Source organism: Chanodichthys erythropterus, chromosome 1 (genome assembly GCF_024489055.1).
Source record: "Chanodichthys erythropterus isolate Z2021 chromosome 1, ASM2448905v1, whole genome shotgun sequence".
Taxonomy (NCBI): Eukaryota; Metazoa; Chordata; class Actinopteri; order Cypriniformes; family Xenocyprididae; genus Chanodichthys; species Chanodichthys erythropterus.
In genome coordinates, this window is record NC_090221.1 from 4,607,473 (window position 1) to 4,630,973 (window position 23,501).

The 23,501-nt window shown below is 37.4% G+C and overlaps 1 protein-coding gene across 4 annotated transcripts in view; it reads right to left on the bottom strand.

Moving 5' to 3' along the window:
• Positions 1–23,185, bottom strand: part of cplx2b (complexin 2b) — a 38,701-nt gene extending 15,516 nt beyond the window's left edge. Inside the window, exon 1 of one of the 4 annotated variants that reach the window (XM_067366810.1) lies at positions 22,823–23,185. The gene's annotated coding sequence lies outside the window, so the exon portion shown is untranslated. Of the gene's footprint in view, positions 1–17,022; positions 17,183–17,230; positions 17,289–22,822 lie in introns of those variants that run through there. The other 3 variants (XM_067366641.1, XM_067366887.1, XM_067366728.1) reach the window with 3 other exon arrangements.
• Between the last annotated feature and the right edge of the window lie 316 nt (positions 23,186–23,501).

The window sequence follows — 23,501 nt, forward strand, 5'->3', positions numbered from 1 at the left end:
TATATGGTAGAAAATTATATTATTAGTTAATAGAACTTCTGAATGCTACTTTTTAATATTTTTCAGGTTTAGCAAAAAAAGCATCTTTTCTTATAAAATCACTTTTTTTTTTTTTTTTTTTTTGCAAAGAGGGCAAGAAAGAATTACAGTGATAGTGACGGGTACTTTATTGTCAGTATCGGGCTCACAGATCATGTGGGTAGGGCACTTTTTACTGTTTGTGTGGATGACCATGTCTGTCACCACCGAAGACCATTTTTGATCCCAGCAAAAACCCTGCACCTGTTCAAATGCTTGTTAATGTAAAAATCTAATCAGCCATTCACATGGCAGCAACTCAATGCATTTAGGCATGTAGACATGGTCAAGATGACCTGCTGAAGTTCAAACTGAGCATCATAATGGAGTACAAATATGATTTAAGTGACTTTGAAGGTGGCATGGTTAGCGCCAGACGGGCTGGTCTGAGTGTTACAGAAACTGCTGATCTACTGGGATTTTCACGCACAACCATCTCTAAGGTTTACAGAGAATGGTCTGAAAAAGAGCAAATATCCAGTGAAAGGCAGTTCTGTGGTGAAAATGCCTTGTTAATGCCAGAGGTCAGAGGAGAATGACCAGATTAGTTCAGCTGATAGAAAGGCAACAGTAACTCAAATAAGGACTTGTTATATCCGAGGTCTGCAGAAGAGCATCTCTGAATGCACAACACATCCAATATTGAAGCAGATGGGCTACAGCAGCAGAAAACCACACCGGTGCCAATCCTGTCAGCTAAGAATGGCAAACTGAAGCTAGAATGTGCATGGGCTCACCTAAATTGGACAACAGAAGATTGGAAAAACTTTACCTGGTCTCAATTTCTGCTGCGACATTCAGATATTAAGGATAGAATTTGGCGTAAACAACATGAAAGCATGGATCCAGGCTGCTAGTGGTGTAATGATATTGGGGGTATTTTCTTGGCACACTTTGGGTACCAATTGAGCATCGTTTAAATGCCACAGCCTTCCTGAGTACTGTTGCAGACCATGTCCATCCCTTTATGACAACAGTGTACAAATCTTCTGATGGCTACTTCCAGCAGGATAACATGCCATGCTCAAATCATCTCACACTGGTTTTGAACATGACAGTTTTGAACATGGCCTCCACAGTTACCAGATCTCAATCCAATAAGCACCTTTGGGATGTGGAGGAACATCATGGATGTGCAGCCGACAAATCTGCAGCAACTGTGTGATGATACCATGTCAATATGGACCAAGATCACTGAGGAATGTTTACAGCACCTTCTTGAATCTATGCCATGAAGAATTATAGCAGTTCTGAATGCAAAATGGGGTCCAAACCAGTACTAACCCCACCCACCAATTTCTGATTGAACCAGACAAAATTACAAAAGAAACCCGTGTAATAACAGGAGCAGTGGTGTGGAGAATAAAGAAGGTGGTGGTAAGTTTAGACGCAATCATCCCAAGTTCGAATCTGCCTTTTTTTAACTCATTCTTTACCTTTTTCCCATCGCATATCAGATCAGAAAGGCGATATTTTAAATGAAAATGAAGAAAATATTCAAAAAGTGGAAATAAAGTGCCTAATGGGTATTTAATAGTAGGGAAAAAAAGTGTTTATAGGGTATAGGGTATCCATTTAATGATTTTAATAAACATAATTATTTACACTCAATATATTATTGCATACTGTTTTATACTACAATACACTGAGTTACAAATAGTATCGGTCGCTATTTACACTATATAAACATCATCTAACATCTATTTACATTTAGTACAAATTGCATTAGTGCAAAGAAAACACTGCTATTTTCACTTAGTGTAAATAGCCTCTGCCCAAGCTAAAAAACGAGTGATCCTGACCCATCCTTACATGCAATGGCTGATCTTCCTTTCCAGAGTCAAAATGTGGTGTGATAACACCAACCATGTCAGATTAGCATCCTTCTGTGACCTTGAGGTCGGGTTTGTGTGCCATTTACCAGTTCTTTTCAACCAACCACTTCTATCATGGCCACACAACTAAGTCTTGCCAGTGTTTTGTACATAAATGCTTCCATTAAACTGTCTTCAGAGTGTTTTCACATGAGTAGTGAATTGATAGACTGAAAAAAAAGTGTTGCAATAACCATTTGCTAGGAATGATTTGCATTATTGTGCACTGCTTTGCATCTAATTATAAATCTTTTTCTGTCATCTCCTATAAAGCCATATTTTATCCAGCTCAATCATCCATCCTGGTGAACGTAAATTATATGATAATCTGATATCCGAATGTGGAGATTTGTAAAATAACAAGACAGCAAAAGTATATATGTCATCTGAAATCTCACAATGCACTATAATGGTGGGAAGATGTCAAGGAGAAATGATGCTCTGATTCTGATTGTGCATCTCATCCATCTTTGAGCTTCTATATATAATGATATAATGGGATTAGAATGAAAGCCTCAAGGTTACAGTTTGGAGAAACTTTTTTATTATGAAACTCCTTTAGATCTTCTAAAAGGATAGTTGTATTGTTTAATGCTGAAGATAAAGAAGATCATGTACTTTCTGAAGCTATTAGTGGATCCTTACATAAGCTCTACTTCAGTGGAAAACTACAAGATCACTGCAGGGCGTTTGATTTCCTAAACAGAAAATTGCACAAAAAAATGTTTCGATAACATGACAATTAATTTGAGATGCTTATTGCACTAAATACTGTAGTGGATTTTTGAAATCAAAGGTCTCAGGGAAACAACATAGCTGCTTAAAGCATGGATGGAGCTGGCTGAGACTTTGCCCAACCAGGCATGAAATTATTACTCTTCCTATTAAAGACTTTACACAATTATGCAACACAATAATGCATGAATAGAAACATGGTTTTTGCACATGTACAGGAAACCTCTCTGAAGAAGACCTTGCCTCAGCTTTGGTAAGAATAATAGGAGGCTTTTTATGGGTTTTGGGTCCTATTAAATTGTACTTTTCCACAAAAACCAGCAATAATATGCCTCTAAATCAAAAAAGCAATTATGAGAGACTCTCACATGCCTTGTGAGGAAACACTTTAGCTGGATCACAGCAGATCTGTATGCGAAAGATGTTTTTCTCTGAACATGCTTTCACAAATCAATTGATTTGCTTGGGCAAATGAACAACTTGTTAAATAAAGTAAAAAACTGTGAATGTATCTGGTAGATTGTCTCTGTGGCAGTGGAATGATGACTTCAGTGAAGATTAGTTCTCTGTGATTCTGTCCACATCCTCTCTTCTCTTCTTACAGATCCTTTTAAAGTGATACACATGGTCCCTGATTGCATCCATTAAGCCTATTGGAAGCTACCTTCAGCCACAGCTTAATGACTCAGGTAAAAGACGCCTGGGGGCAGCTCAAATCAATAGATATGGACAAGGAAAGATTCCTGACTTTCCTGACAACCCTAGAGCTTTCAGCTTAAAGGCAGGACTGAGTGCAGATACACAACTTTAAAACACATTAAAACTCTAAAACATTTCTGACAGACAGTTTCTTATCCACAAAGATGCCTTGAAGGCAGAATGATGACAAAAAAGCACCAAAACCTTCAGGAAATATCAGCGCGCTCATCGTCTTTTCTTGTTCTTTGATAAAAAATTTTATGTTTTTTATTTTTTTTATATATATTTCATTAAAGTCGCCATGAATTGTAAGTTGTAAGTCTTTTCTTCACTATCTGAGTTAAAGGTGATAGAGAGGATTTTTTCATCGACTGAGAATCCAAAGACTGTTAGTGAGTTTTTGAAATGAGCGCATGCGTAAGTTTTCAAAGGAACGCCTCCCAAAACTCGTTCACGAGTATTGGAGCACGAGTGTTTACCACCGGCATTCGCTGTGTCGTGTTAGTGGATTCATTATGTCGGACTCACCGCAGGTAACTCATAATCTGCAGTTGTTACTCCTGTCTCCGGACAAAAACATTGCATGCAGCGCCTGAGGAGTGTGGAAAGTTACTGGAGCGTCTCTCACAAGGAACGTCATGGCAGTGATTGACAAGCCAGAGGGCCAATCGTTTACGTGATGATCGCGTAAATGATTGGCTGATGTTTTTAAGGCCGTAACTCGTGCACAGATGATGTATATTAATATTATTCCTTTCAGTGCACCTAATAAATAGTCTTATATCAGTTAGTAAAGACAGTTTCAAGTAATATTGCAAAAATGTATAAAACTAAACATCCTCTTTAGTACATTTAAACACTTCTCAAACAAGAAAAAATGTAGGGCAGGACTTGATTTTGTCCATTGGGAATTGATTGGATTATTGTGGTTGATCTCATGTGAATGACAGGTTGTCCCGCCGCCACGCCAGTAAACACATCATCAGAGAAAAGATGTCCAGGCAAGAGGGAGGGGAAGTTATTTTGATAAAAAAAACTACACTGCATTCCATGAAGTATTAATATAGTATGAATGAAATGCAGACGTACTACATTTGGCATGTTGTCATTCGCTTCGCTGCCATTCACAAATCTTCTCCCGTGGACTCATGGGATAGTAAAGCGGTTATCAGACACTTCAGAATCAGGTAATATTACCTTCAGAATCTCGCCAGAAGTAGTAGGTCAACCTAACACAAACCTAACAAAACACAATGAAAGTAACATTCGATGGATCGTTTTTGAATATATGAATGTGTCATTTTGAGTAGAAAATGAACTCCTAATGGCAAGTTACTAAACCTAACAACAAAAGAAATGATAAAACTGCTGGAAAACAGCAAAAAAACAACCTTATTAATTATTCATGCCCCAGTGCATGATGGGGACACCAGTATCAGAAAAGTTGAGTAGGTTTTACTTAATTGTATAACATTGATATTTACACTTTCATTTCTACAAGCTTGAATTGAGTTCCAATATAGAATTTAATCAAACTTTTTCCGTGTTTAAAGTCCGCGTGAAACGGAAGTTGCAAATGACTTTTCTCCAGCGTTGTGACGTAGTGAATAAAGGGCAGAGTTTTACTTGAGCTTATCCTCTCCATCTCTCGCTCATTGCAGACTAACGGTTGCAGGAGAGTGGTTTACGCGTTTTCAACCCAAGCCGTTAAACTGACGTTATCAGAGAAGGAACGCCATTCCAGCGCCGCAGCACCAAACACACCAGGCTTGTTCGAGATGCATCGGCTTCTCACAGATCGATCGGCGCATGACATCAAAGCTCTGGGAGAACAATCCAAATCTGAATCGGTCCGCGCTGCTCCGATGCATCTCAAACAAGCCTTCTATCAACAATCGCGGATGTTTCACTACTGTTGATGCTCATGGATTTGCGAACCTACATCAGCATCCAAACACGGCTCGCGGTAATTTGTATATAGATGGTGATTACAATCGAGCTGCTATTTGCTAAATTAGCTGCTATTTCAAAAATGGTGGTCACAAGATTCTTGTTGGTCACGGTAACCCCGCCCCCAGTCCCTCACGCAAACGGTTCTTACTTCTAGCCCAGCAATGTTTTGGTGCTACTTACGAACCACTTTCTCTGGTTCGTATCTGGTGCTTTGTGTGTCGAAAGACAAAGAACTGATTTGAAACTAGGCTCTGGCTCCAAACCAGCACTCAAACTGCCTTGGTGGAAAAGGGGTATTATATTACATCTTGTAAAACGGGCATAATAGTTCCCCTTTTAAATTCTTGCCTTATATATTATTTTGGCTTTAATAAGGATTTTCCCAATAAATAGGCAAGAATAAACCAAGTGTCCTCCATGATTCCTGTTTTTTCCAACAACAAAGCACTTGAATACAACAAGCTCATAATCACAATATCAGAACTGCCCACACAGCAAAAGAAGTATAGCGGCATCCGGACCGTATCCGCGAACGGACCCGTATCGGCGTCTACTTGCACACAGTGACAGATCCGCAATGAAGGCGGATTGCGGATCTGCATCCACTCCGCATCCGCGATTAAAACCTTACTTTCTTTGGGACCCGCAAATTGATACGGCCGTTAGGCCGTGTGTCCACCAGAGCGTTTTTTTCCAGCTGCTAGCGTACTTTTTCAATTGTTTTCAATGGGAACGCCACGTTTTTTAAATGGCAGGAGCGTAACGAGGCGCTGTGCGTCTTTTTCACGCTCAAGCGCTGAGAGCTGGGCGTTTTTTACTGGTCGCCTCGAGTTGAAGAATGTTCAACTTTGAGTAAAACGCTGCGCTCATCACTGTCACTTTTTAGCCAGCCGTCCAATCAGAGTGGAGGAGGGGTGGGACAAATACTACACCGGCCAACCGTCACAACATTCTTGCTGTACAACAACATCAACAAACAGAGCGGAACAAAATGGATGAGAAATTAACATTGCTGGTCTCCGAAAATACATAGCAAAGTAATTTCACATTGTGTCAACATTTTAAGTCTGAAACAAATTACCTGCAAAATCAGTTATAAGTAACAGTGACGCGGATATTCCGTATCATAGCAACAAAGCGTCTCAACGGAAAAAAAACGCTGTGCTGCAGAAGCGCTCTCAAGTGCTCACAGATAGGCGTTTTAAGCAGAGCGCCTACCGTTTTCAACTGGCTAAAACGCTCTGGTGGACACAGCGCCTCGTTACGCTCTCGGCGTTTAAAAAACGCGGCGTTCCCATTGAAAACAATTGAAAAAAATACGCTAGCAGCTGGAAAAAACGCTTAGGTGGACACACGGCAAACGTTTGGGACCCGCAAATTGATACAACAGTTACAGTAAAGGCGCATGCGCGTCCAACATGGGTCCGCTCAGGATTCGCTGATTGACAGTAGAATTTACGGCGCCGCCTGGACATAGACAGTAAAAGAAATGGACACAGCGACCCCATTGGAACTCAATTGAGACAAGTGAAGCCCATTTTTAGCGATTTTTAGCACTTCCTTTTCTGACGCGCAGACTCAAACTAAGCTTGATGACGTCAGCAACCTGTCTGACAGATGTAAATCTTCTAGTAGCTGTGCGTGCAAACTGCCATCGTTAATCTTGCAGAGACGGCGAGCTTGAGCGGGGAGTTCTTTGGCGTGAGTGAGCAGGAGTAAGTATTCTGATTAATTAGTTTGTATAGTATTTTAAAATGTAACGCCAGTAGGCTTCTCTCTTGACGTCTCCCCGATTGCCTGCGAGCTTCTCTTCTTGTCTGTACGGTAACTTCTCTTCTGTGCGACAGAGAGTCGAGTGGTTATGACGCAATCGTTAGCTTATTTTTACAAAAACTGTTTCTACGGGGCCATAATGTAACATAGAAGGTAATGGAGCCCTTTATACATTGTCGTGTATCTTTGGAAATAAATAATGGACAAATGGAGTCTTTAAACGCCTCAGACGTAAAGTTATTCACTGTCAAAGTGACGCCAAAATGAATGGGAGTCAATGGGGATGCTAACGCAAGTGAAGTTCTGCTACAAGATGGCGGCACCCGGCTGACTTCAACTTCCGGTCGACTTCCTTGGGCACTGCGCCTGGAGGCAGAGCTGATCCTCTGGGCGGTGCCAAAACGAATGTGACAGTCACGCGGGTTTGGCGACTTGAATGTGGATCCGCCTAGGAGTCTCCTGCTGTGTGGGTGGGAAATAGGAAATTTCCGATTGCACATAAAGGTAGCAAGACCTTTTGATTGAGCTATTTTATTATTTATGCATTCGATGACAAAAACAAAAACATAAACAAAAACAAATACTGCTTGTATTCTAATCAGACAATCAGTTTAGATTGGCAATTTTGCAATTACATTGTAGAACCAACTTTTCCAAGTAATTTAGGAGAGAACTTCTAGTAGGTCACATTACAGAGAGAATAATGGGTGAGTAGATCTGTCCCACTTATTTCGTGTCCTCTAGAATGAGGATGTTTTCCTGGTTTTAATAAAAACCCAAAGCTGCAAGAACACCATATACTTGAGGGTAATAAACACGCCTGACATTTACAAAGACATGTTTTGAGGTTTACACCATTACAAATGACCATTAATTACTGTTTCAAAATATAAAATAAATTTCAAAATGAAAACAAAAATGTGCATCTTGAGTAAAGCAATAATAATACAGACAATATATTAATTAATTTTTTAATTCTCATGCTGAAATGAAGTTATTTACTTAATAGTTTCTGACATTTGCAGCCAGAAAGAAGCATGAAATGAACAATATTTTTCGGTTGAGTTGTATGTCCATGATGCCTATGGCGAGTTGATCACTTACACCAGTTACATTTATTCTGTGACATTTCTGCTGAGTTTGCCAAGCCACTATGTGGTTCAATTATTACTTGATTTAAAAAAAAAGCATTTTTGCAGTGAATATGCCAAATGATCCTGTAGAAGTATGAAACCATGCATACAATCTGGTGCCTGGAAATCTGCCAGCATAAAATCTTTAAACCATATGCCACAATTTTGTTGAATTGTCATAACATAAAAATTGAAAGCACTGATTACGCAACTGTAACAGCAAACCAAACGGTTTCAACCTACTAGTAAATAAGGAACTGATACGCTTCCTGCAAAAGGGAAGATGTGGGAGGTTGTGGAAGGGATACAGGAAGGCAAGGCATGAAGGGTAATTAGGTTAAACTCTGAGCAGCTCTGCCTAGTTTACAAAGTGACTCTGACAGAAAAACACCACTCACGATTAGATTAAATATAAGGCACGGGGCCTGGCTACAATACTATACAGGTCCATCCCAACACACAGGAGCAGGAAAGCAATCTGTTCATTCTCAGCATGTATATTAATACATCATGCCTGGAATCATTTTGCCGGGAATCGGCATTTATTAGCACAACAAAACACAGACCTAGTGCAAATCAATGTATCCTACTTTTACACAGTCATGTGTCCTGTTCTACAGGTGCAGGTTTATATTACGAAAAACACTGCAGAATAAATGTATGCCACAGAGCCGGATGAAAAGGCATCCTCAGAGGTCTATCAGGGCAGTGGGATATTTTTCTCAGAAAACAGGGTCTGTATAGATAGACATTAATGTCTTGGCTGAAAAAAAGCTATATAGTATAAATATTAAAAAAAAACAATGTTTTGCTTTGGCTGCAATGAAAAATAATATATACGATTGTAATTTTAATCATTTAAATACATGTTACAACTTGAAGTTACATATAAAATGCTTTACTTTGTATACAAATTTATGTTACTTTAAGTCACTATGTGATCATAATTATATCTACAGACTTTGCAAGCATGCCACCAAAACAGAAAGCATATCTGTCTTTGGATTAGTTCACTTCAGAATTCAAATTTCCTGATAAATTACAGTCATCGCAGAGCTAGTGCAAGATGAGCATTTGTACTAAAAAAGTATATATATTGATTGATATATATAGATTGTTTCACTAGATAAGACGCTTATTCCTTGTCTGGGATTGTGTAGAGTCCTTGAAACTGACATTTGGACCTTCAACCCGTTGGTAGCTGTTGAAGTCCACTATAAGGATAATAATCCTGGAATGTTTTCATCAGAAACCTCAATTTCTTTTCGACTGAAGAAAGAAAGACATGAACATCTTGGATGACATGGGGGTGAGTAAATTATCAGGAAATATTCAAAAATCCTTTAAGTATCATCCACACAAATTTTCAGTATTTTTTACAATATATATAGTAAAATTATATGTTTAGTATATATTTTAAAGTTGTCATTTCTGTTTCATAGGTTTAACGAAGCAAATCAAAACATTTTCAATGTACAACCAAAGTACAGCTTATACCCATCGATGGGAATCATTAATACGGAAGAAAAATCTGATATTTTACGGAAATGTATCAAAAGTCAGCATTGACCCACTTAAGCCACCATATGAATAAAACACCCCCTGCTGCGTGAGAGCAGTTGAAGACACTTGATTTGAGGAACAGGGTCTGCATCTACTTCCACTGACCTCCTGCTATGTAACTGTCAAAGCTTATCATCGCGTGCTGGGTTGGGCTCACACAAGAGGTCATGGGAACCCCCTCTCCAATGGGGGCCAATTAGCTCTTGTCACATTAAAGTTAACATGTCATATACACATTACTGTATTGTTGCTGACAGCACTGCTTAACATCTGATTCACACTTTCCATTGTGCTGTATTCCAACAGTGCATTACAAACAGATGGCTGTGAAAAAGGAACAGTTGCACTGAATGCACACAATATTTTCATGTGCAATCTTGTGATAAATTTGTATACTACATATTGTGAAACACTGGACCACCTGTGCAACGAGATTAGAGTTTAGTCATTGCTTTACATGTCAGACAGATGGTTTTTCCTTTCTAAGTGGGATGTTCTTGGGCAGAATAAGCTTCATTGGGGGCCAAGAAATATTTTTTGATTTATTGAAGTTTATAAAAGTCTTCAGCAATTCTTAAACCCATTTAATTATTATATTATTCTACAGTCACAATCCCTCAGTACTCAAGTTCACACATAAATATTGGTTTTGCACTAAAAATGCATATCTGTTGACCAGTCTTGGGGTTAACGCATTAAAAGTATTGTGAGTTATGCATAACTAGATTATTTTTTTCAATTAACTAGTAAATGAATGCATTACTTTTAAATTTACAACCAAATGTCTGAGTTACTTTTTCAAGTAACTAATGCAAGTTACTTTGTTTTCCCATTTATTGACTGATGCCTCTCCTGTCCTCATGCTGAGAGTAAGTGCAGAGGTGTTGTGTGCGCTGTGAACATGATCTTATTGCAGTTCTAGACTAAATGTGAGCATGCATTTACTCATCAGACTTGCACTAAAACAGATTCAGTATTCCTCAAAATGAATAAAAGCAGTGAAATACAAACTTACGCAAACCTGCAATAATTAAATGTTTAAAGGATTAGTTCACTTTCAAATGAAAATTACCCCAAGCTTTACTCACCCTCAAGCAATCCTAGGCTAGGTGACTTTCTTCTTTCTGATGAACTCAATTGGAGTTATATTAATAAATATCCTGATGCACACAAGTTTTATGGTAGTGAACGGACCTTCTGATGACAGTTCTATATTGTTGAACCAATATGGTGAGGTGCGACCATGTTACTACGGTTTCGGGAAACAGTCGTGACTTGTTGGTTAGTTGGTCATTTTTGCTTATTAGCATGGATGAACTGGATAATCGAAAGTCAGCAGCAAAGACATTGCTTAATAAAGTGAGATTAAATACATAAAGTATATTTGTGTTATTAAAGGATTAGTTGACTTTAAAATAAAAATTAGCCCAAGATTTACTCACCCTCAAGCCATCTTAGGTGTATATGACTTTCTTCTTTCTGATGAACACAATCTGAGTTATATTAATAAATATACTGACACATCCAAGATTTATAATGGCAGTCAACCAATCAACTTATGAAAAAACAAAACTGACGTATTTGACTTTATAACTTGTTAAATATGGATATTTTTCTTACACAAATGCATCGCTCCACTTCAGAAGGTCTTTATTAAACCCCCGGAGCCATGTGGAGTATGTTTATGATGGATGGATGCTCTTTCTTCAGCTCATACTCACTGGTTCACTGCCATTATAAATCTTGGATGTGTCAGGATATTTATTAATATAACTCAGATTGTGTTCATCAGAAAGAAGAAAGTCGTATACACCTAAGATGGCTTGAGGGTGAGTAAATCTTGAGTAAATTTTTATTTTAAAGTCAACTAATCCTTTAATAACACAAATATACTTTAGGTATTTAATCTCACTTTATTAAGCAATGTCTTTGCTGCTGACTTTCGATGATCCAGTTCATCCATACTAATAAGCAAAAATGGCCAACTAACCAACTAGCCATGACTGTTTCCCAGAACCGTAGTAACATGGTCGCACCTCACCATATTGGTTCAACAATACAGAACCGTCATTATTGACATCAATCGCAGTTGGAGGAGTAATAACTTCAGCTTATCAATCTAGTCGCGATCTCTGAGAAATGCTGCGATAACAAACATGGCATTCCCTCATACGTCATATTCCGCAGTTCCCTTGCGCATTTATGCCTATGCGCACACTTCAAAAATGGAGCTGATTGTTGACACTAAAATATATAGGTTAAAATGTATATATATATATATATATATATATATATATATATATATATATATATATATTCAAAAAGAATAGAGAACGTACTGAATATTGTCCCCAAGAGCATTATCTATATTAATCCATGTCATTTAACAAGATGCATCTCACTGAGCTGTAGTTCCAGCTATGTTTGCGATGCTATTTGCAAATGTTCATTGGAACTATGGGAAAAGCCAAATCGTTGAACTTGCAACCATAATTGGTTAACCCTCTGGAGTCTGAGGCTGATTTGGGGCCTGGAGAAGTTTTGACAAGCCCTGACATTTGTGCTTTTTTCATTTGTTCATAAACACATTAATGACACAAGTGTCATTACACTGTATTCAACACAAACTAGGCTACCATAATATGTGAGGAACATGTATGTACAAGTTTGTGTTTTTGAAGGAATAATGTTTATGCGTGGTTATTGAAAAAACAAAAAAGTCACTGAAATAAGGCCAAAAAAGTATATTAAATCTGTGTTCATAAGACTTCTGGGTATTGGAGGTTGTAGACTAGAGTTTTTGCTTCAGAATTATGTAAAAAATTATGCTGCCTACATATAAAACAATATATTGATTTAGTTTTTGTAAGTCACTTTTTGTCAAGAAACACAGTATGCATGGAGGCGTGAATGATCATGAATAATGGGCCATTTACACCTGAGAAGACAAAAGAATCAAATAATAATGACCTGAAATGACTTTTATATTAATGAGGCCTTTGAGTCAGGTAGGGTGTGAAAAAACCCTCTGTAATCATGTCTCAGCTCAATTTAAAATAATGGTATTCTATTATATTCTTTAAAATATAATGTATTTCTGTGATGCAAAGTGTCTGAACAATTATGTTACCTCTATGGCATTTCATATAGGCTTTTAGCTTAAAGCATGCACATTTGGAGAAATATTGATGGATTCTTATATGTTTATGTCAAATTTCTATACAGAGGAGTAATATTTATTCTATATTTATTCTATATATCATCACTATGAGTGCTGGATACAATTCATACTTGCAGCCAGAGGGCGCTCTGTACACCTTTAGGCCACAAATGCATATAAAGACGAAGAAGAACCAGGAACTAACTGCATGTCTTCTAGAGTTTGCTAACCATGGCTTTACCATCCAAATAAACACTTTTCAAGACAATAAATACACGATTGAGACGATGAATGCATGTATTGACTGAATTTGCGTCTGAATAGCGCTGGCTCCGTGGGCGTGGCCGCATTAGCAGATAATGAGCTGAATCACTGACTTCTGACATGACTCTCTTTTCATACAGATTACATAAACACAAAATGTTTGTTTTCGATATGACTTGCACGATTGAAAACCTGACATTTCAACGTTTCTTTAGACATAAGTCAAATTTTTTTGTGAATAGTATTCACTAAGTTACAGTTCATTTCCTGAGAACTATCAGATTGGACTTTGTTCAGAGGGAGACGACAGATCACGCATCATGTTAGTTTTCTTTATTTTACAAAAAGCACAGCATTTTGTTTTTACTCTGAGTGTACACAAATAAAAGAAGATATTCAACAGATTAAAATGGTGTATAACTCTTAATTGTATGTGCAACATTGACGGAGTCTCTTTCACACTGGTAAGAAAAAAAACGCGGTGGTATCGCCGGCAATACCCTCAGACCTCAGAGTGTTAATGATGCTTTTGGGAAACACACCCCAGAAAGTCAGCACAGCTGAAGGGTTGTTTGAGCTGCGCCCTCTACTGTACAGACGTGAATTTCCATTTCCGTCAGCCTGAGGCTCATTCAATTCACCTTTGGTGTGAAAGGGCTTTTGCATTTGCCAAAAAAATATTTTAATAAAAAAAAAAAAAAACAAACAAGCAAACCCAGCCCAGATGAAACATTATGTAACACTACTTCCCATAAAAAGTAACTAACACATTTAGTTACTTTTTTAGGGAGTAACGACAATGCAATATTGTAATGCATTATTTTTAAAAGTACAACACTGCTGTTGACCAATAGGTTGTCCATTTCAGCTAACTCAGGCCTCTTCCTTGAGTCTGAAGTGTGTTCTGTCTTTGTACGTCTGCCAAGTGGCTAACCATGCAGAGGGAGTATAGAAATCTGGAGGAGAGAGATAAGCTTTCAGTTGAAATACTTGCTGCAAGCATTTCATCCAAAGAGCATTATCTTCAGACCATTTAGCCAGATTAAAGGACTTTTCAATTATAATAAACCTCTCCAACATCTTTCCACAGCTTGACACGGCAACATATACATCTAGTTCACAAAACCGTCCAATCAGACCAGGTGCAGTCCAAGCTTTATTCTTTTAGGAAGTATTCGATTTTTGTTGGTTTTATCCATTGTGTTTATTGCATGCAAAAAAACAGTCGTGCTAATTAAAGGATTATCTGAAGTAAAAATAATCTTTCAAATTTCATAAACCATTGTATCATTAATCACAAAAGAGACAAAAGCTCCAGGTAACCTGTCACTCCACACCTATTGGTCGTTGCTCAGCAGCTGTTTTATCAGAATACTGAGAAGTTTAGAGCATTTCAATGGTAACAACAGAACCATAGCCTGCAAAAAAGAATATGATCATAAAGCCTCACAATGCAATTTGATGGAGGTTGGACACAGCTATAAATAATTCAGCACTTGATTTCTCCCCTGCAGCTAGACCTCTCCTGACGACTCTCAGCACCAAACACACAGCGGAGGCTTCAAAACCGCCACTCCACACCTGTCACCAACAACACCTCTCAGAGACGCTCCCTCCACTCATGCTGGAAGACAGATGTGTCCATATGACTGACTTAAAGAGTCATGAATCAACTTTATGCCTGGATGAATTTCTCCCTTATTGGTATTAAAATACTTTCAAAACTGGCTAATGGCAGGCAGACCAATTTTCTGACTATTCAATGACGCTAGTGGCACAAAAATGAAACACTTTAAGTGAAAATTCTTTTGCTTTCTGAGGCTTTTAATTCAGCCATATCTAAAGCAAAAATATTATGCATAAAAATCTGTTAAATATTATCCAGAATAATAACACATTAAGGAAAATGGTGCATACACCACTGTACTTTTCTTTTGCAAAGTTGCATTACAGTATGAACGTCCAATCTAAATGAAGTGTCTACACGTTTTGGTGAAGCAGAAATAACGCGATCTTATCTGTTCCGCTACTATACATCCATTTCATGCATTCTCTCTTTCGCTCCTTTTATCTCTTCTTTTCACTCTCACAGCACATGAGTAACGGCCAAGGGTTAGGCCTAATTCCCATTCTTGCCTGGGGCCAAAAGTAAGAAATAGAAATGTGCATTTACGGCGTCCAATCAGGGGGAATTCTTTTGAAAGCTACAGTTACTGCTCCACGTGTATAAGAACAGTGGCGCTGCATGCAAAACCCATTTGAATAGCTCAAAACATATACTGTAACACTGAAGCATCAGGTTTTTCATTTTATCTTATGAGAACTGATTATAAACTTCATTGCGGTACTTATGTTTGGGATCTCAGCAACCCCAGATATGAACATAAATAAATTACTTAATGTGCACTTGATAAGATAAACTCATTTATTGTACAAATTAACCCCACTACTATAAACAACACTGTATTGTTTATGGTTTAAATTCATATTAATGAAAAAGATGCATGCCTAATTTAAGTCAATATCAGTCTCATGGTTTAAAGAACCAGAATTTGAAGATAAAAATATGAGGTTAAATTCACAATTGCTATTATAATTTTTACATTTGTGACATAGTGGTCTCACAGTTTGAGTTTGTCAGAACAGTAATAAGTAGCCTATGCAGTCTGTTTATTTTGGCTCTGAAAAGCTTGTTACTTATAAACCATAAACAGATTATAAACTTGTACCTACATTTTCATTCTACAGAGAATTACAGTTTAGATGTTTTAAAGGGTTAATTCACCCAAAAATGATATTTCTGTCATTAAGTACTCACTCTCATGTCATTCCAAACCTGTAAAACCTTTGCTCATCTTCAGAACACATAAGATATTACAATATTTTTGATGAAATCCACAATAATCCTCAATAGACAGCAACGAAATTAACACATTCAAGTATTAAAAACATTGTTAAAATTGTTAAAACTGGTTCAACCTTAATGTTATGAAGCGACGAGAATACTTTTTGTGCACAAAAACAAAACAAAAATAACTTAATTCATCTCTCCCCTGTCATTCTCCTACGCTATTTATGTCCAGCACTTCCGTGTTTACCTCCAAACGCCGGCTCATATTGAACCAAGTCAGTATTTTGGTTTTGTTTTTGCGCACAAAAAGTATTCTCGTCGCTTCATAACATTAAGGTTGAACCATTGAAGTCACGCTGACTATTTTAATGATGTTTTCACTACATTTCTGGACCTTAAATGTGTTCATTTTGTTGCTTTCTATGGGAAATTAAAAAAATATATATATATCTTAATTTGTGTGTTCCAAAGATGGTTTGTAACGACATGAGGGTGAGTAATTAATGACAGAAATTTCATTTTTTGGGTGAACTAACCCTTTAAGTATTCATGTTTGAAGAATTACATAATGAACCAATACAATGGACAGTAAGAGCATATATAGGGAAGGAGCTGTCCTATATATATCAGGCTATGGAGCTCAAGGCAGTTGTAGTCTCACATACTGGTTTCTCATACACCCAGAAGATCTCTGAAGCTCAATCTCACTGTACCAGAGAAGATCAACAGTAGAATCATCTTATTCAATTGTTTTCGGCCTTGCCTTCCACCGGTATACAATGCAATCAAGCAGTCCATCAGCTGACAGATTCATCAATTGCTGCACCTGCGCATATTGTCATTATCTCTCCCTCTATGTATCTCTCCTCATGCACATCGCGCGCGCTTCTGTCTCTAACGCGTACCTGAAAACACATCTCAAAACACCTGACAACTCACATTTCACTTGCCCTTTTCTTGCAAACATGGAGCTGAAACTGGCAGATCACGCCTTACCCTGCGTGCCCAACCCTCTCCATCGCCGAGTTTGCACCATGGCAGGCAGCGTTCAGCACCAGCAACATGCAGCATTCAACAGCAATAGCGCGCCGAGTCTGATCAAATGGATGGAGAAAAGAGAGCATGCGATGAGCGAACATTTACAAACCTCCGCGATGTGAGAGAGCGAGGTGGCGGCTCTGTGGTCCTGACTGCTTTGAATTCAGCGTCTGATGTGCTGCTCCGTATCGAATCGCCCCCTCCCTCCCTCTCTCTCTCTCTCTCTCTCTCTCTCTTGTCAGATTCTCCCTCTGCCGCCTCCCGCCCCTCTTCCACCCTCTGCCATCAACAACTGATCCTACAGCATTATATGAGCAGGTTTCAGAAAAGTACAAACAAAAGGTGCGTTGTACGTATAGTTCTTTAAAACAAGCGTGCATACGTTTCAGTCGGGTTTTCAAACCTTCCAATAAACACCAAAGTTAGATTTAGAAGTTAGTCAGAGCGCACCGCCGAAAAGACGCCAGCGAACGCGTCGCGTCGCGTTCGCCTGAAGAGGTAGTCATAGCAACAGTATGCCGCGTCCGCACAGAACACTACTGTCATTACTGTTTAATTATAGATGAAGATATCAAAATTGAACTTCAGTGTTTTGTTTAAAATGTCATTTTAAAGCAAACTGCGCCAAATGACAGTTTGTGTTGTTCGAGACAGGTAGAGTCTAAATTAACCCTTTCATGCATGAATTATGTCAACCTCAGTCATGTGTTTTTATTGCTCTTAAGACATGAAAGACAAGATCTTTTTTTACACATATTTCTTAAAGAGATTTTCAGATGTCCACTTGAGTGGACAGTATGCATTTATGTTTTAACTGAAGCGATATTGTATTAAACATAACACAGTAATATTGTGTGTATTTAACAAACCAATTAATAAAATTACAACATATTTTGGGTTCATTTTAAGCAAGCAACACAGTCATTTTTAAACAACAGAGGAGTTAAATAAAACTACCCAGCAGGTTGGGCAAATATTTATCTGAGTTAAAGGTGCTAAAGATGATGTTTTGTTTTATACATTTATACACAAACTGTCTTTACTAACTGATAAAAGACTATTTATTAGGTGCACTGAAAGGAATAATATTAATATACATCATCTGTGCACGAGGTAGGGCCTTAAAAACATCAGCCAATTGTTTACGCGATCATCACGCAAACGATTGGCCCTCTGGCTTGTCAATCACTGCCGTGACGTTCCTTGTGCGAGACGTGCGCGGCTGCGCGCTCCAGTAACTTTCCACACTCCACAGGCACCGCATGCGATGTTTTTGTCAGGAGACAGGAGTAACAACTGCAGATTATGAGTTACCTGCGGTGAGTCCGACATAATGAATCCACGAACACGACACAGCGAATGCCGGTGGTAAACACTCGTGTTCCAATACTCGTGCACAAGTTTTGGGAGGCGTTCCCTTGAAATTTGTTGTTGTTCTTACGCATGCGCTCATTTCAAAAACTCACTAACAGTCTTTGGTTTCTCAGTCGACAAAAAAGATCCTCTTTAGCACCTTTAATACAACCCAATCACTTGGTTTGTCCATTTGAACCCAACTTTGTTTTTAACCCAGCATTTTCTTAGAGTGTACAAGTTGAACATGCCTTAGATGTCATGACTATGTGATTCCATCAAAGATCTGGAGGAGATATCCTACAACTGTGTGAAAACTCAAACTATGTAGAAAATGCTCATGCTCCCTCCAGACCACCAGAGTACTTTGAATTACCTTTATTAGCTGATTGTTCAAAATAGAAACATTAAACTCTCTTCTCGAAGAAAACCTACATTGTCTTAATAAATAAATCTACATTGATTTATAGATGTTTTCAGATGATCAGGTGTTTTCAATTTCTTCTAAAATGAGCAGTGTTGGGAGTAATGCATTACAAGTAACATGCATTATGTAATCAGATTATTTTTTGATGTAACAAGCAATAAATTACAAGCATTACATTTCTGATGTTACAAGTAACACATTACAAGTAACATGCATTACGTAATCAGATTACTTTTTGATGTAACAAGTAAAATAATGCATTAAATGTAACATGTATGCCTTTTATACGTAATCGGATTACTTTTTGATGTAACAAACAACTAATTACAAGTAACATGCATTACATTTTTGATGTTACAAGTAACACATTAAATGTAACATGCATTATGTAATCAGATTACTTTTTTGATGTAACAAGTGACGAATTACAAGTAACATGCATTACATTTTTGATGTTACAAGTAAAACATTACAAGTAACATGTATTATGTAATCAGATTACTTTTTTGATGTAACAAGCAACGAATTACAAGTAACATGCATTACATTTTTGATGTTACAAGTAACACATTAAATGTAACACGTATTATGTAATCAGATTACTTTTTTGATGTAACAAGTGACGAATTACAAGTAACATGCATTACATTTTTGATGTTACAAGTAAAACATTACAAGTAACATGTATTATGTAATCAGATTACTTTTTTGATGTAACAAGCAACGAATTACAAGTAACATGCATTACATTTTTGATGTTACAAGTAACACATTAAATGTAACATGTATTATGTAATCAGATTACTTTTTTTGATGTAACAAGCAACAAATTACAAGTAACATGCATTATGTAATCAGATAAATTTTTTGATGTAATGAGTAAAGTAACGCATAAAATGTAACACATATTACAAAATCAGATTACTTTTTTGATGTAACAAGCAACGAATTACAAGTAACATGCATTACATTTTTGATGTTACAAGTAACACATTAAATGTAACATGCATTATGTAATCAGATTACTTTTTTGATGTAACAAGTGACGAATTACAAGTAACATGCATTACATTTTTAATGTTACAAGTAACACATTACAAGTAACATGTATTATGTAATCAGATTACTTTTTTGATGTAACAAGCAACAAATTACAAGTAACATGCATTACATTTTTGATGTTACAAGTAACACATTAAATGTAACATGTATTATGTAATCAGATTACTTTTTTTGATGTAACAAGCGACAAATTACAAGTAACATGCATTATGTAATCAGATAAATTTTTTGATGTAATGAGTAAAGTAACGCATAAAATGTAACACATATTACAAAATCAGATTACTTTTTTGATGTAACAAGCAACGAATTACAAGTAACATGCATTACATTTTTGAAGTTAGAAGTAACGCATTACAAGTAACATGCATTATGAAATCAGATTACTTTTTGATGTAACAAGTAACGCATTAAATGTAACGTATTATACACAGTCAGATTACTTTTGATGCAACAAGCAATGAATTACTAGTAACATGCATTACATTTTTGATTTTACAAGTAACACATTACAAGTAACATGCCTTACATAAGCAGATTACTTTTTGATGTAACGAATAAACACATTAAATGTAATGTATTATACATAATCAGATTACTTTTTGATGTAACAAGCATCAAATTACAAGTAACATGCATCTTTAATCTTTAATCAAAATCTGAAAATTTGCTACCGCTCTGGAATGACATTCCTTCTCTGATGACGTCAGTTTGATGGCTTGGGTTGACTATCCTTAACCACTCCCCTCCAACCGTCAGTCTGCTATGAGTGAGGGATGGAGAGGTGATGCGCTAAAGTAAAACCCCGCCCTCTATTCAATATTTTGTTTCACTTGGAAATGCATCACAATATTGACATGCAACTTCTGGTTTAAGACTGTTTTACAATAATTACCTGGATGAAACAAACTGTAATTTTCATTCTTTCTGATATTTTACAAAGATTTTCCAAAACCTCGCATGCTCCCTCTCACTGTGCAGACACACACAGCCTCACAAATAAAGGTGCTGAAATGGTGTTGAATATAAACAATACACATTCATAATGTTCAGTGACACTATCTGTCAGCAACGTGGCATTATGTGCATTCAGCTATTTTAGACTTTACTGTTTTTTCTTTCTGAAGGTCAGCAGGATCTTGTTGTAAAAGTGCTGTGTACAGTGATTACTGATCCTTCATTACCTCCTGTACATAGACCTGAACAAATATTACTGACAGGTGCTCAGGCGACACAGAGCAACGCAATCAGTTCAAACAAAGCAGAATTTGTACCAGCCATATGGGGTCTGATTTCAGAGATCTGCTTCATTTGGTTTTATGACATCACGTCTGGAACAAGAGAACAATGACTGTAATGGAGCCACAATGAAATCATAATCCTTATATATCAATGAATGAGCCATTAGGGACCCTTCAGAGATAAAAATTATACTGAAGGTTGAATTCATTACAAGGTCAAACAGTTGCTACATGACTTTTCAGGAAATAGATAGATACAAAAACACAACTTAATGCAATTTAATTAGGCAGGCTCTATGATGTGTTTAAATGTCTGCAGAGGTGTGTTTCTTATTTTGGACAGATTAAAGGGATAGTTCACCCAAAAATGAAAATGATCCCATAATTTACTCACCCTCAAGCCAGGTGTATAGCCTATGACTTTATTCTTTCAGCCGAACACAATCTGAGTTACAGTACTGTGCAAAAGTCTTAGGACAACACCAGCTTTGTGGTTTTAGCGATGTTTTATTGAACATTCATATTTATTTTTCAGTTGTTTTATTACGATACAAACAGAAAATACAGGAAATATCTACAAATATGTACACACACACACAAAATCTGAACAAAATTGTTTCTTTAAGCAAATATCAATATTTAGTGTGACCTGGTATTGTTAAGTTTTCGCAAAAATGAAACTCTGAGAAACTTCTCATCATATTTTGAAAGTTTTATTGGCCTTCCAGTCCTTGTCTGTTCCATTTAGGTTTAATGGTTCATGCTATTGCTCAAGTGTAAGGGGAGGTCAACAAATACTTGCCACTTTAGCCTATAAAAGCTGTTTTTTTTTTTTTTGTATTTTTAATACTGCATAGAAATGTACTGTATTTTCTGGTTATATTCTAATAAAGAAGACATGGATGCACTTTTTGGAGCTTCAAAAACTCGGCACTATTCAATGCCATTACATATTAAGTCAGGAAGAGCCAGGATATTTTTAAATATAACTATAATGGCTTGAGGGTGAGTAAATTAGGGGATAATTTTCAGTTTTGAGTGAACTATCCCTTTAATATCTGCTGTGCATTTGGCCCTCAACAACACTATGTCACTTTGTGAGTCTTTTTCATTGTGTGTTAGTAACTTATTAGTATACTTTCAATACTTAGATGTGTTTTGAACTGTACAACATGATGATAATCATTTCTAAATACATACATTTTGATTGGTTGGCAGTTGCTGGGTGGTTGTTGGGGTGTTGCAATAATAATTATTATATATATTATTATTATTATTATTATTATTAGTAGTAGTAGTAGTAGTAGTAGTAGTACAACATTGTTATTAATAATATTTGTTTTTATTTGTTAATATCCAATAATAATATCAATTAAATAAAAATACTATAATATTTTTTTATATATTATAATAAGCAATTATTATTATTTCTATAACTGCAACAATAATAATAAAGCAAAATGCAAATGAGGATAACAGTTCCCATTCAGTCGGTCACGTTCGACGTACGTCGGACAGACCGACGAATAGGAATCTCGCTAGAGAGGCCAATCTACTTCGAGTGTAACTAAACGAGCCAATGCACATCGGCATGCAATCATATGCATCAGCTGCTTACCTCGCAGCGCGGGTATATAATGAGCAGCAGGTGCGTTGCATCTTCAGCTTTTCGCTTCGGAGCCAAACCTTCCATGAAGACAGCTACTGAAAGCGAGTGTGGTGAACGAGTCTCTCTTCAAGACGTCTCTTTGTTGCGAGGTGCAGGCGGACAGCGCAGCAGCGGGGCCGATTCTCCTTTTGTTTTTGTTTTTGCCTTTTGTTTGATTGAGCAAAGCTGTAATCAGCGTGAAGGCCGTTCTCACGGCTGGTGAAACGGTGCGCCTAGAGCGCTAAAAAGCTGTTGTTACAGCTGGTAAGAGGAGCGCCTTCAAGGAGAGTGCACACGACAGGCTGCACATTCCCTGTCTGTGCTGCAGCGGCTATTCCCCTGCGTGCTTCAGCACCTAAAAGAGTCAGTCCTTGAAAGAGCTAACACGAGTAGTTCGCGTCTTTTTAAAGATGTCGTTCTACTTGTGTGTTTCTGGATGCAGTCGTTACCTGGCGCCTCGGGATGGTCACCAGCGCTGTATCGCGTGCTTGGGCTTAAGGCACGCTGAGGCAGCGTTTGTGGATGAGTCATGTACCCATTGTGGGATGATGACCATCGCAGAGTTGCGGTCGAGACTCCACTTTCTGCAAAGGGGTGGAGTCCCGGTCCCGACGCCTCGCTCCAATCCTCCTCAGAGGGTTGCTGCGAG